Genomic DNA, 13,437 nt, shown 5'->3' with positions numbered 1-13,437 from the left:
TACAGAGCTACAGATTGAAAGTTATTGACAAACTACCTTTCCTTTTCAATTACAAAATGACTTGAGTTGCAATTTTATATGATATATCATTTTTTCTTTATTTTTTTACCCCACAAAAGTGAAGTTACCCTTTAAATATAAGCTTGTTAATGCAATTTTTCCTGTTGGTCTAGAGCAGGGGGTCTTCAAACTATGAACTACAATTCCCATCATGCCTAGTCATGTCTGTGAATGTCAGAGTTTTACAATGCTTCATGGGAGGTGTAGTTCCGCAACAGCTGGAGGGCCGTAGTTTGAGGATTCCTGGTCTAGAGCAGCCATTCTTAACCAGAGATTAATGGAACTCTAGGGTTCCTCCAGAGGTTACTAGAGGTTTCTTAAGCTGTGGCTGAATTACATCATATCTGATGATGCCTGCATAGTTCCGGGGTCAAGATCACTTGGGCAAGCTATTGACATGATCCTGGTTTTAGCTGTCTGCAAAGGGGGCATTTTTCCAACCAGCCACCAATGTAGGGGGTATTTTTCCCACAGACCACCAATTGGTTTCAGAAAGGATTCCCTGAGACCTTAAAAATAATTTCAAGAGGCACTCTGGGGTAAAAATGTTGAGAAAGACGTTTTAGATTTCACCTTCTCTTTGTGCTCCAACTCAAACTGGGGTGCTGAAATGGACAGGAAAGGAGTGCTTCTAAAAACAAAATAAAAATAAGAATACGAAAAAAAACACAAAAATTGGTTTGAGGAGGAATTTAGGAAAGATAACACACAATAGGTCAATGTTGTGTGGAAGATGCTGTGCTCTCCTTCAGAGTTCTTGGACTGGAAGACACATGGCCTTTGTGCGAACATGAAGAGCCAAGCCATCACCCAGAAGAGAGAATTCTTCACAAGTCTATTTCTGTAACATTTAATAAAATAATGCTTCAAACAAGGTTGCTTCTTTTTTGGTGCTTTGAATTTTATTGGAGCTTGTTTTTATAGGCTGTTGCTAAAACAAAATAAGCCATGCTTTTTCTTTTATTCTCTTGTTGACTCATCACATTGTATCCTAGTACAAACATGGATATTGTCAAAGTAGGAAGTGAAATTCTATGATCATACTATACCATACCTCCCAATTTTAAGGGATGGGAAAAAGGAAAATCTTTAAGTGCAAATACACACAAGCACAATGTATGCAAAGCAACACCCCTGCCATATTTCCAATTACGCAAGCAAGGAAGAGTAAATGTGGCAAAAATAATGAAATAAAGCCTAAACAATTTCTTACAAATATGGGACTTTTGAGATGCCAAGTATGGCACAGAACATACTGTATAGGTAAATCAAATTGTTTATTATAAAGTAATTAAAACATGTCCAATTTAGAATTAAAAACACTGATTTCACAAATAGGGTTGAGCGGACACCTAGATGTCCGTGTTCGACGGGTTCGGCCGAACTTTAAAAAAAAGTCCGGGTCCGTGTCCCGGACTTTTACCGAACTTTTCCCGGACACCGAACCCCATTGAAGTCAATGGGGACCCGAACTTTAAGGCACTAAAATGGCTCTAAAACACCAAAGGAAAGGGCTAGAGTGCTGCAAATGGCAGCAAAACGTAATTAAGAGCATGGCAAGTGCTCTGCAAACAAATGTGGATAGGGAAATAACTTAAAACAACAAAAAAAAACAGAAAAATAAAACAATGTTCTTCTTCATCTCTGAAGGACGAGGCCCATATGGAGTAGGAGGGAGGTTGAGGTGGTGGTGGATGTGGCGGTGACATAGGCGTGCGCACAGGGTGTGCTGGGTGTGCCTGGGCACACCCTAATCACCTAGGGCACATAGCATTGCCAGTGAGGAGATGGGAAAGATCTCCCTGGGACCTGCTCTGCTCTATTTCTCCTTGCCTACAGGTACATGGCCCCGATACATTACTCTCCCTGCTGGCAAACACATGCATGTGTATTTCAACTTTGGGGTGCACACCTTAATGCAATAGGCTGCGCACACCTATGGGCGGTGTAGGTGGAAGCGGCGGTGGAGGAGGACCAGGGCCGGATTAACAGCATCATGGGCTTGGTGCTGAGGATTTTGAAGGGCCTTAGGGCCGTGCCTTGCCATGCACCCAGAGGAGGAAGGGTGCAGCCATGCATGCCTAATTCAACATGGGATGCTGTCTCTGAAGCCCATAAACACATCCATGCATCGCCAACTGTCCCTCCTTGTCCGGCCTTCACGCTGTGTGGGGAGGTTCTGAGGGTGCTGCCTGGGGAAGCGAGCATAGAAGCCAGACTTCTGTGTTTACAAGTGACAGAAGAGCGGTAACAGTGAATATGGCCAACCCGGGGCCTATATAAAAGGTAGGGGCCTGGAGCTGCAGCTCCAATAGACCCTACATTAATCTGGCCCTGAGGAGGAGGACGAGGTAGCCAACACTGCTTCTTTTCACAAATTTTAAATGAGGGTACACCCCAAAAGAGTGAGAAAGAGCAAAAATGGAACAATGGGTGGGTAAGGTCGGTATCCATTGCTATTCTGCATAAGGTACGGAAAAGTCCCGTGGGATCCATGCCTGGTTCATTTTAATGAACGTGAGCTTGTCCACATTGTCTCTGGACAGGCGGCTGCGCTTGTCTGTTATAACGCCCCCAGCCGTGCTAAATACCCGTTCAGATAATACACTGGCTGCAGGGCACGCCAGCACCTCCAAGGCGTAAAGGGCAAGCTCAGGCCATGTGCCCAATTTGGAGACCCAGAAGTTGAAGGGGGCAGACCCGTCATTCACTACATGTAGGCGTGTGCACACATACTGCTCCACCATGTTGGTAAAATGCTGCCTCCTGCTAAGACGTTCCATCTGAGCTGCTGGTGCTGCTGTTTGTTGTGGCGTGCTGACAAAGCTTTTCCACATTTCGGCCATGCTAACCCTGCCTTCTGAGGTGCTGGCAGTGCCCTGGTTGCGTTGGCGACCTCCTCCTCCTCCTCCTCTGCCTTGTGCTTCCACTGTGGCCCCGCTGTCAGATGGGAATGCCAGCAGCATGGCGTCTACCAGCGTGCGCTTGTACTCGCGCATCTTGCGATCGCGCTCCAGTGAGTGAATTAAGGACGGTACGTTGTCCTTGTAACGGGGATCCAGCAGCGTGGCCACCCAGTAATCAGCACAAGTTAGAATGTGGGCAACTCGGCGGTCGTTGTGGAGACACTGCAGCATGTAATCGCTCATGTGTGCCAGGCTGCCCAGAGGCAACGAAAGGCTGTCCTCTGTGGGAGGTGTATGGTCCGTGTCCTCTGTATCCCCCCAGCCACGCACCAGTGATGGCCATGAGCTGGCCTGGGTGCCACCCTGCTGTGAACATGGTTCCATCTCCTCCTCCAGCTCCTCCTCCTCCTCATCCTCCTCATCCTCCAGAACTGTGCCCCTGCTGGACAATTGCGTCCCTGGCGTTTGCGTGTGCAGGAACCCACCCTCGGAGCCCCTTGCGAATGACTGCCCTGAAAGCCTTGGAAATGTTACCTCTTCATCCTCCTCCTCCTCCTCATCCTGTGCCACATCCTCTTCCATCATCGCCCGAATTGTTTTTTCAAGGAGGCATAGAAGTGGGATAGTTAAGCTGAGAACGGCGTCATTGCCACTGGCCATGTTGGTGGAGTACTCAAAACAGCGCAACAAGGCACACAGGTCTCGCATGGAGGCCCAGTTATTGGTGGTGAAGTGGTGCTGTTCCGCAGAGCGACTCACGCGTGCGTGCTGCAGCTGAAACTCCACTATGGCCTGCTGCTGCTCGCACAGTCTTTCCAGCATGTGCAAGGTGGAGTTCCACCTTGTGGGCACGTCACATATGAGGCGGTGAGCGGGAAGGCCGAAGTTACGCTGCAGCGCTGCCAGGCGAGCAGCAGCAGGGTGAGAACGCCGAAAGTGCGCACAAACGGCCCGCACTTTCTGCAGCAGCTCTGACATATCGGGGTAGTTTTTAAGGAACCTCTGCACCACCAAATTCAGCACATGCGCCAGGCAAGGGATGTGCGTCAAACCGGCTAGGCCCAGAGCTGCTATGAGATTTCGCCCGTTATCGCACACCACCAGGCCGGGCTTGAGGCTCGCTGGCAGCAACCACTCATTTGTCTGCTGTTCCATGCTCCTCCACAACTCCTGCGCGGTGTGTGGTTTGTCCCCCAAACAGGCAAGTTGTAAAACTGCCTGCTGTCGTTTACCCCTGGCCGTGCTGAAGTTGGTGGTGAAGGTGTTACGCTGTCCGGATGAGGAGGCGGTAGAGGATGAGGAAGCGGAGTAGGAGGAGTTAGGAACAGGAGGCAAACTGAAGCGCCCTGCAATCCTCGGTGGTGGAAGGACATGCGCCAAATTGCTATCCGCCTCAGGCCCATCCGCCACTGCATTTACCCAGTGTGCCGTTAGGGAGATATAACGCCCCTGACCGTGCTTACTGGTCCACGTATCCGTAGTTAGGTGGACCTTGGCACAGATGGCGTTGCGCAGTGCACACCTGATTTTTTCCCCCACTTGGTTGTGCAGGGAAGGGATGGCTTGCCTGGAAAAGTAGTGGCGGCTGGGCACGACGTACTGTGGGACAGCCACCGACATAAGGTTTTTAAAACTGTGCGTCTCCACCAGACGGAATGACAGCATTTCAAAGGCCAATAATTTTGAAATGCTGGCATTCAGGGCCAGGGATCGCGGGTGGGTAGGGGGGTACTTCCTCTTCCTCTCAAGTGTTTGGGAGATGGAAAGCTGAACGCTTCCACGGGACATTGTGGAGATGGTTGTTGGTGACCCAGGTGGTGGTGTTGCTGACAGATCGTCTGTTTGCGGGGTGGCAGGTGCCGGTATCACTACAGATGTGGCTGGAGCGGCCGAGACTGCAGCAGAAGAGGAAGCAGGATGAGCCAGAGACGTTTCTTGGTTTTGAAGGTGTGTACTCCACTGCAGCTCGTGCTTTGCACTTAGATGCCTGATCATGCAGGTTGTGCTCAGGTTGAGAAGGTTCATGCCTCGCTTCAAGCTCTGATTGCACAGGGTGCAAACCACTCGTGTCCTGTCATCAGCACATTTTCTAAAGAACTTCCACGCTAGAGAACTCCTTTGAGCTGACTTTGGTGCGCTCGTTCCCTTGCTGCGTTGGGCAGTAGCGGGCGTAGTGTCTAGGGCACGGCCGCTCCGCTTCTGCACCCTGCTCCCTCTTCTGCTGTGCTGGTGGCTCTGTGCGACCACCGCCTCTTCCTCCAAACTACTCAGTTCACCTGCATGACGTTCATTCCATGTGGGGTCGAGGACCTCATCGTCCTCCACATCATCTTCCACCCAGTCTTCACCCCTGCCCTCCTTGTCGGTCTCCACAATGCTGAACGCCGCAGCAGTTGGCACCTGCGTTTCGTCATCATCGGAGACGTGCTGCGATGATCCTTGCATGTACTCATCTTGAGGAATAAGTGGTTGGGCATCGCTGCACTCAATCTCTTCCACTTCTGGGGCAGGGCTAGTGGATGGCCCTGGGAAACCCTGCTGACAGAGTCCTCAAAAAGAATAAGAGACTGCTGTATGGCTTGGGGCTCAGACTGCTGGCCTGATTTGCAAGGGGGTGAGGTGAAAGACGGTTGGACATTGGCTGCAGGTGCCAACTCTGACCTTTCTGCAGTAGACTGGGTGGGAGACAATGTGAAGGAACTGGAGGCACTGTCAGCAGCAAACCAATCTACTATCGCCTCAACTTGTTCTGGCCTCATCACTTCTAGGGGCGTTTGATGCCCTACCAAATACTGATGCAGGTTCTGTCGCCTACTCACACTTGAGGAAGGTGTTTCACTTGTGCGTGTAGCTGGCACAGATCGACCATGTCCTCTCCTTGCAACAGGAGCTCTACCAGCAGCACCACGACCCAGGCCACGGCCCTTATTTGACGGTCTCCTCATATTTCTGTAATTTAAGATCTTGCCCTAGAAAGGTTTTTATTGAATAGCGGAATAGAAAATATGATCCAAAAAAAGTGTATGTATATCACACGTACACAACCACACTAGGCCCCAATTACTATTGTTTGTACCCCTAAAAGGCTAGATGAGGAGTAGGGGGAGTATGGAACAGGCAGCACCCTCAAACCTTCAGAAGTATGAGATGAACCCCAACAACTTGGAAAGGTGGATCTCTCTCACACGTACCGACACAGACTATCCCGCAATTCAATTGATCCTCAAAGGTTTTTATTGAATAGCGGAATAGGAAATATGATCAAAAAAAGTGTATGTATCTCGCACGTACACAACCACACTAGGCCCCAATTACTATTGTTTGTACCCCTAAAAGGCTAGATGAGGAGTAGGGGGGGTATGGAACAGGCAGCACCCTCAAACCTTCAGAAGTATGAGATGAACCCCAACAACTTGGAAAGGTGGATCTCTCTCACACGTACCGACACAGACTATCCCGCAATTCAATTGATCCCCAAAGGTTTTTATTGAATAGCGGAATAGGAAATATGATCAAAAAAAGTGTATGTATCTCACACGTACAGAAACACACTAGGCCCCAATTACTATTGTTTGTACACCTAAAAGGATGGATGAGGAGGAGGAGGAGTATGGAACAGGCAGCACCCTCAAAGCTTCAGAAGTATGAGATGAACCCCAAAAACTTGGAAAGGTGGATCTCACACGTACCGACACAGACTATCCCGCAATTTAATTGATCCCCAAAGGTTTTTATTGAATAGCGGAATAGGAAATATGATCAAAAAATGTGTATGTATCTCACACGTACAGAAGCACACTAGGCCCCAATTACTATTGTTTGTACACCTAAAAGGATGGATGAGGAGGAGGAGGAGTATGGAACAGGCAGCACCCTCAAAGCTTCAGAAGTATGAGATGAACCCCAAAAACTTGGAAAGGTGGATCTCACACGTACCGACACAGACTATCCCGCAATTTAATTGATCCCCAAAGGTTTTTATTGAATAGCGGAATAGGAAATATGATCAAAAAAAGTGTATGTATCTCGCACGTACAGAAACACACTAGGCCCCAATTACTATTGTTTGTACACCTAAAAGGATGGATGAGGAGGAGGAGGAGTATGGAACAGGCAGCACCCTCAAAGCTTCAGAAGTATGAGATGAACCCCAAAAACTTGGAAAGGTGGATCTCACACGTACCGACACAGACTATTCCGCAATTTAATTGATCCCCAAAGGTTTTTATTGAATAGCGGAATAGGAAATATGATCAAAAAATGTGTATGTATCTCACACGTACAGAAGCACACTAGGCCCCAATTACTATTGTTTGTACACCTAAAAGGATGGATGAGGAGGAGGAGGAGTATGGAACAGGCAGCACCCTCAAAGCTTCAGAAGTATGAGATGAACCCCAAAAACTTGGAAAGGTGGATCTCACACGTACCGACACAGACTATCCCGCAATTTAATTGATCCCCAAAGGTTTTTATTGAATAGCGGAATAGGAAATATGATCAAAAAAAGTGTATGTATCTCGCACGTACAGAAACACACTAGGCCCCAATTACTATTGTTTGTACACCTAAAAGGATGGATGAGGAGGAGGAGGAGTATGGAACAGGCAGCACCCTCAAAGCTTCAGAAGTATGAGATGAACCCCAAAAACTTGGAAAGGTGGATCTCACACGTACCGACACAGACTATTCCGCAATTTAATTGATCCCCAAAGGTTTTTATTGAATAGCGGAATAGGAAATATGATCAAAAAATGTGTATGTATCTCACACGTACAGAAGCACACTAGGCCCCAATTACTATTGTTTGTACACCTAAAAGGATGGATGAGGAGGAGGAGGAGTATGGAACAGGCAGCACCCTCAAAGCTTCAGAAGTATGAGATGAACCCCAAAAACTTGGAAAGGTGGATCTCACACGTACCGACACAGACTATTCCGCAATTTAATTGATCCCCAAAGGTTTTTATTGAATAGCGGAATAGGAAATATGATCAAAAAATGTGTATGTATCTCACACGTACAGAAGCACACTAGGCCCCAATTACTATTGTTTGTACACCTAAAAGGATGGATGAGGAGGAGGAGGAGTATGGAACAGGCAGCACCCTCAAAGCTTCAGAAGTATGAGATGAACCCCAAAAACTTGGAAAGGTGGATCTCACACGTACCGACACAGACTATCCCGCAATTTAATTGATCCCCAAAGGTTTTTATTGAATAGCGGAATAGGAAATATGATCAAAAAAAGTGTATGTATCTCGCACGTACACAACCACACTAGGCCCCAATTACTATTGTTTGTACCCCTAAAAGGCTAGATGAGGAGTAGGGGGGGTATGGAACAGGCAGCACCCTCAAACCTTCAGAAGTATGAGATGAACCCCAACAACTTGGAAAGGTGGATCTCTCTCACACGTACCGACACAGACTATCCCGCAATTCAATTGATCCTCAAAGGTTTTTATTGAATAGCGGAATAGGAAATATGATCAAAAAAAGTGTATGTATCTCGCACGTACACAACCACACTAGGCCCCAATTACTATTGTTTGTACCCCTAAAAGGCTAGATGAGGAGTAGGGGGGGTATGGAACAGGCAGCACCCTCAAACCTTCAGAAGTATGAGATGAACCCCAACAACTTGGAAAGGTGGATCTCTCTCACACGTACCAACACAGACTATCCCCCAATTTAACTGATCCCCAAAGGTTTTTGATTAAATAGCGGAATAGAAAATATGATCCCAAAAAAGTGTATGTATATCACACGTACACAACCACACTAGGCCCCAATTACTATTGTTTGTACCCCTAAAAGGCTAGGAGTAGGGGGGAGTATGGAACAGGCAGCACCCTCAAACCTTCAGAAGTATGAGATGAACCCCAACAACTTGGAAAGGTGGATCTCTCTCACACGTACCAACACAGACTATCCCCCAATTTAACTGATCCCCAGAGGTTTTTGATTAAATAGCGGAATAGAAAATATGATCCCAAAAAAGTGTATGTATATCACACGTACACAACCACACTAGGCCCCAATTACTATTGTTTGTACCCCTAAAAGGCTAGGAGTAGGGGGAGTATGGAACAGGCAGCACCCTCAAACCTTCAGAAGTATGAGATGAACCCCAACAACTTGGAAAGGTGGATCTCTCTCACACGTACCAACACAGACTATCCCCCAATTTAACTGATCCCCAGAGGTTTTTGATTAAATAGCGGAATAGAAAATATGATCCCAAAAAAGTGTATGTATATCACACGTACACAACCACACTAGGCCCCAATTACTATTGTTTGTACCCCTAAAAGGCTAGGAGTAGGGGGAGTATGGAACAGGCAGCACCCTCAAACCTTCAGAAGTATGAGATGAACCCCAACAACTTGGAAAGGTGGATCTCTCTCACACGTACCAACACAGACTATCCCCCAATTTAACTGATCCCCAAAGGTTTTTGATTAAATAGCGGAATAGAAAATATGATCCCAAAAAAGTGTATGTATATCACACGTACACAACCACACTAGGCCCCAATTACTATTGTTTGTACCCCTAAAAGGCTAGGAGTAGGGGGAGTATGGAACAGGCAGCACCCTCAAACCTTCAGAAGTATGAGATGAACCCCAACAACTTGGAAAGGTGGATCTCTCTCACACGTACCAACACAGACTATCCCCCAATTTAACTGATCCCCAGAGGTTTTTGATTAAATAGCGGAATAGAAAATATGATCCCAAAAAAGTGTATGTATATCACACGTACACAACCACACTAGGCCCCAATTACTATTGTTTGTACCCCTAAAAGGCTAGGAGTAGGGGGAGTATGGAACAGGCAGCACCCTCAAACCTTCAGAAGTATGAGATGAACCCCAACAACTTGGAAAGGTGGATCTCTCTCACACGTACCAACACAGACTATCCCCCAATTTAACTGATCCCCAGAGGTTTTTGATTAAATAGCGGAATAGAAAATATGATCCCAAAAAAGTGTATGTATATCACACGTACACAACCACACTAGGCCCCAATTACTATTGTTTGTACCCCTAAAAGGCTAGGAGTAGGGGGAGTATGGAACAGGCAGCACCCTCAAACCTTCAGAAGTATGAGATGAACCCCAACAACTTGGAAAGGTGGATCTCTCTCACACGTACCAACACAGACTATCCCCCAATTTAACTGATCCCCAAAGGTTTTTGATTAAATAGCGGAATAGAAAATATGATCCCAAAAAAGTGTATGTATATCACACGTACACAACCACACTAGGCCCCAATTACTATTGTTTGTACCCCTAAAAGGCTAGGAGTAGGGGGAGTATGGAACAGGCAGCACCCTCAAACCTTCAGAAGTATGAGATGAACCCCAACAACTTGGAAAGGTGGATCTCTCTCACACGTACCAACACAGACTATCCCCCAATTTAACTGATCCCCAGAGGTTTTTGATTAAATAGCGGAATAGAAAATATGATCCCAAAAAAGTGTATGTATATCACACGTACACAACCACACTAGGCCCCAATTACTATTGTTTGTACCCCTAAAAGGCTAGGAGTAGGGGGAGTATGGAACAGGCAGCACCCTCAAACCTTCAGAAGTATGAGATGAACCCCAACAACTTGGAAAGGTGGATCTCTCTCACACGTACCAACACAGACTATCCCCCAATTTAACTGATCCCCAGAGGTTTTTGATTAAATAGCGGAATAGAAAATATGATCCCAAAAAAGTGTATGTATATCACACGTACACAACCACACTAGGCCCCAATTACTATTGTTTGTACCCCTAAAAGGCTAGGAGTAGGGGGAGTATGGAACAGGCAGCACCCTCAAACCTTCAGAAGTATGAGATGAACCCCAACAACTTGGAAAGGTGGATCTCTCTCACACGTACCAACACAGACTATCCCCCAATTTAACTGATCCCCAAAGGTTTTTGATTAAATAGCGGAATAGAAAATATGATCCCAAAAAAGTGTATGTATATCACACGTACACAACCACACTAGGCCCCAATTACTATTGTTTGTACCCCTAAAAGGCTAGGAGTAGGGGGAGTATGGAACAGGCAGCACCCTCAAACCTTCAGAAGTATGAGATGAACCCCAACAACTTGGAAAGGTGGATCTCTCTCACACGTACCAACACAGACTATCCCCCAATTTAACTGATCCCCAGAGGTTTTTGATTAAATAGCGAAATAGAAAATATGATCCCAAAAAAGTGTATGTATATCACACGTACACAACCACACTAGGCCCCAATTACTATTGTTTGTACCCCTAAAAGGCTAGGAGTAGGGGGAGTATGGAACAGGCAGCACCCTCAAACCTTCAGAAGTATGAGATGAACCCCAACAACTTGGAAAGGTGGATCTCTCTCACACGTACCAACACAGACTATCCCCCAATTTAACTGATCCCCAGAGGTTTTTGATTAAATAGCGGAATAGAAAATATGATCCCAAAAAAGTGTATGTATATCACACGTACACAACCACACTAGGCCCCAATTACTATTGTTTGTACCCCTAAAAGGCTAGGAGTAGGGGGAGTATGGAACAGGCAGCACCCTCAAACCTTCAGAAGTATGAGATGAACCCCAACAACTTGGAAAGGTGGATCTCTCTCACACGTACCAACACAGACTATCCCCCAATTTAACTGATCCCCAAAGGTTTTTGATTAAATAGCGGAATAGAAAATATGATCCCAAAAAAGTGTATGTATATCACACGTACACAACCACACTAGGCCCCAATTACTATTGTTTGTACCCCTAAAAGGCTAGGAGTAGGGGGAGTATGGAACAGGCAGCACCCTCAAACCTTCAGAAGTATGAGATGAACCCCAACAACTTGGAAAGGTGGATCTCTCTCACACGTACCAACACAGACTATCCCCCAATTTAACTGATCCCCAGAGGTTTTTGATTAAATAGCGGAATAGAAAATATGATCCCAAAAAAGTGTATGTATATCACACGTACACAACCACACTAGGCCCCAATTACTATTGTTTGTACCCCTAAAAGGCTAGGAGTAGGGGGAGTATGGAACAGGCAGCACCCTCAAACCTTCAGAAGTATGAGATGAACCCCAACAACTTGGAAAGGTGGATCTCTCTCACACGTACCAACACAGACTATCCCCCAATTTAACTGATCCCCAGAGGTTTTTGATTAAATAGCGGAATAGAAAATATGATCCCAAAAAAGTGTATGTATATCACACGTACACAACCACACTAGGCCCCAATTACTATTGTTTGTACCCCTAAAAGGCTAGGAGTAGGGGGGAGTATGGAACAGGCAGCACCCTCAAACCTTCAGAAGTATGAGATGAACCCCAACAACTTGGAAAGGTGGATCTCTCTCACACGTACCAACACAGACTATCCCCCAATTTAACTGATCCCCAGAGGTTTTTGATTAAATAGCGGAATAGAAAATATGATCCCAAAAAAGTGTATGTATATCACACGTACACAACCACACTAGGCCCCAATTACTATTGTTTGTACCCCTAAAAGGCTAGGAGTAGGGGGAGTATGGAACAGGCAGCACCCTCAAACCTTCAGAAGTATGAGATGAACCCCAACAACTTGGAAAGGTGGATCTCTCTCACACGTACCAACACAGACTATCCCCCAATTTAACTGATCCCCAGAGGTTTTTGATTAAATAGCGGAATAGAAAATATGATCCCAAAAAAGTGTATGTATATCACACGTACACAACCACACTAGGCCCCAATTACTATTGTTTGTACCCCTAAAAGGCTAGGAGTAGGGGGGAGTATGGAACAGGCAGCACCCTCAAACCTTCAGAAGTATGAGATGAACCCCAACAACTTGGAAAGGTGGATCTCTCTCACACGTACCAACACAGACTATCCCCCAATTTAACTGATCCCCAAAGGTTTTTGATTAAATAGCGGAATAGAAAATATGATCCCAAAAAAGTGTATGTATATCACACGTACACAACCACACTAGGCCCCAATTACTATTGTTTGTACCCCTAAAAGGCTAGGAGTAGGGGGAGTATGGAACAGGCAGCACCCTCAAACCTTCAGAAGTATGAGATGAACCCCAACAACTTGGAAAGGTGGATCTCTCTCACACGTACCAACACAGACTATCCCCCAATTTAACTGATCCCCAGAGGTTTTTGATTAAATAGCGGAATAGAAAATATGATCCCAAAAAAGTGTATGTATATCACACGTACACAACCACACTAGGCCCCAATTACTATTGTTTGTACCCCTAAAAGGCTAGGAGTAGGGGGAGTATGGAACAGGCAGCACCCTCAAACCTTCAGAAGTATGAGATGAACCCCAACAACTTGGAAAGGTGGATCTCTCTCACACGTACCAACACAGACTATCCCCCAATTTAACTGATCCCCAGAGGTTTTTGATTAAATAGCGGAATAGAAAATATGATCCCAAAAAAGT

Source organism: Pelophylax lessonae (genome assembly GCF_965119305.1).
Source record: "Pelophylax lessonae genome assembly, chromosome: 3".
Classification (NCBI taxonomy): Eukaryota; Metazoa; Chordata; class Amphibia; order Anura; family Ranidae; genus Pelophylax; species Pelophylax lessonae.
The sequence above is the reverse complement of the archived record's forward strand: the minus strand, read 5'-3'. Positions refer to the sequence as shown.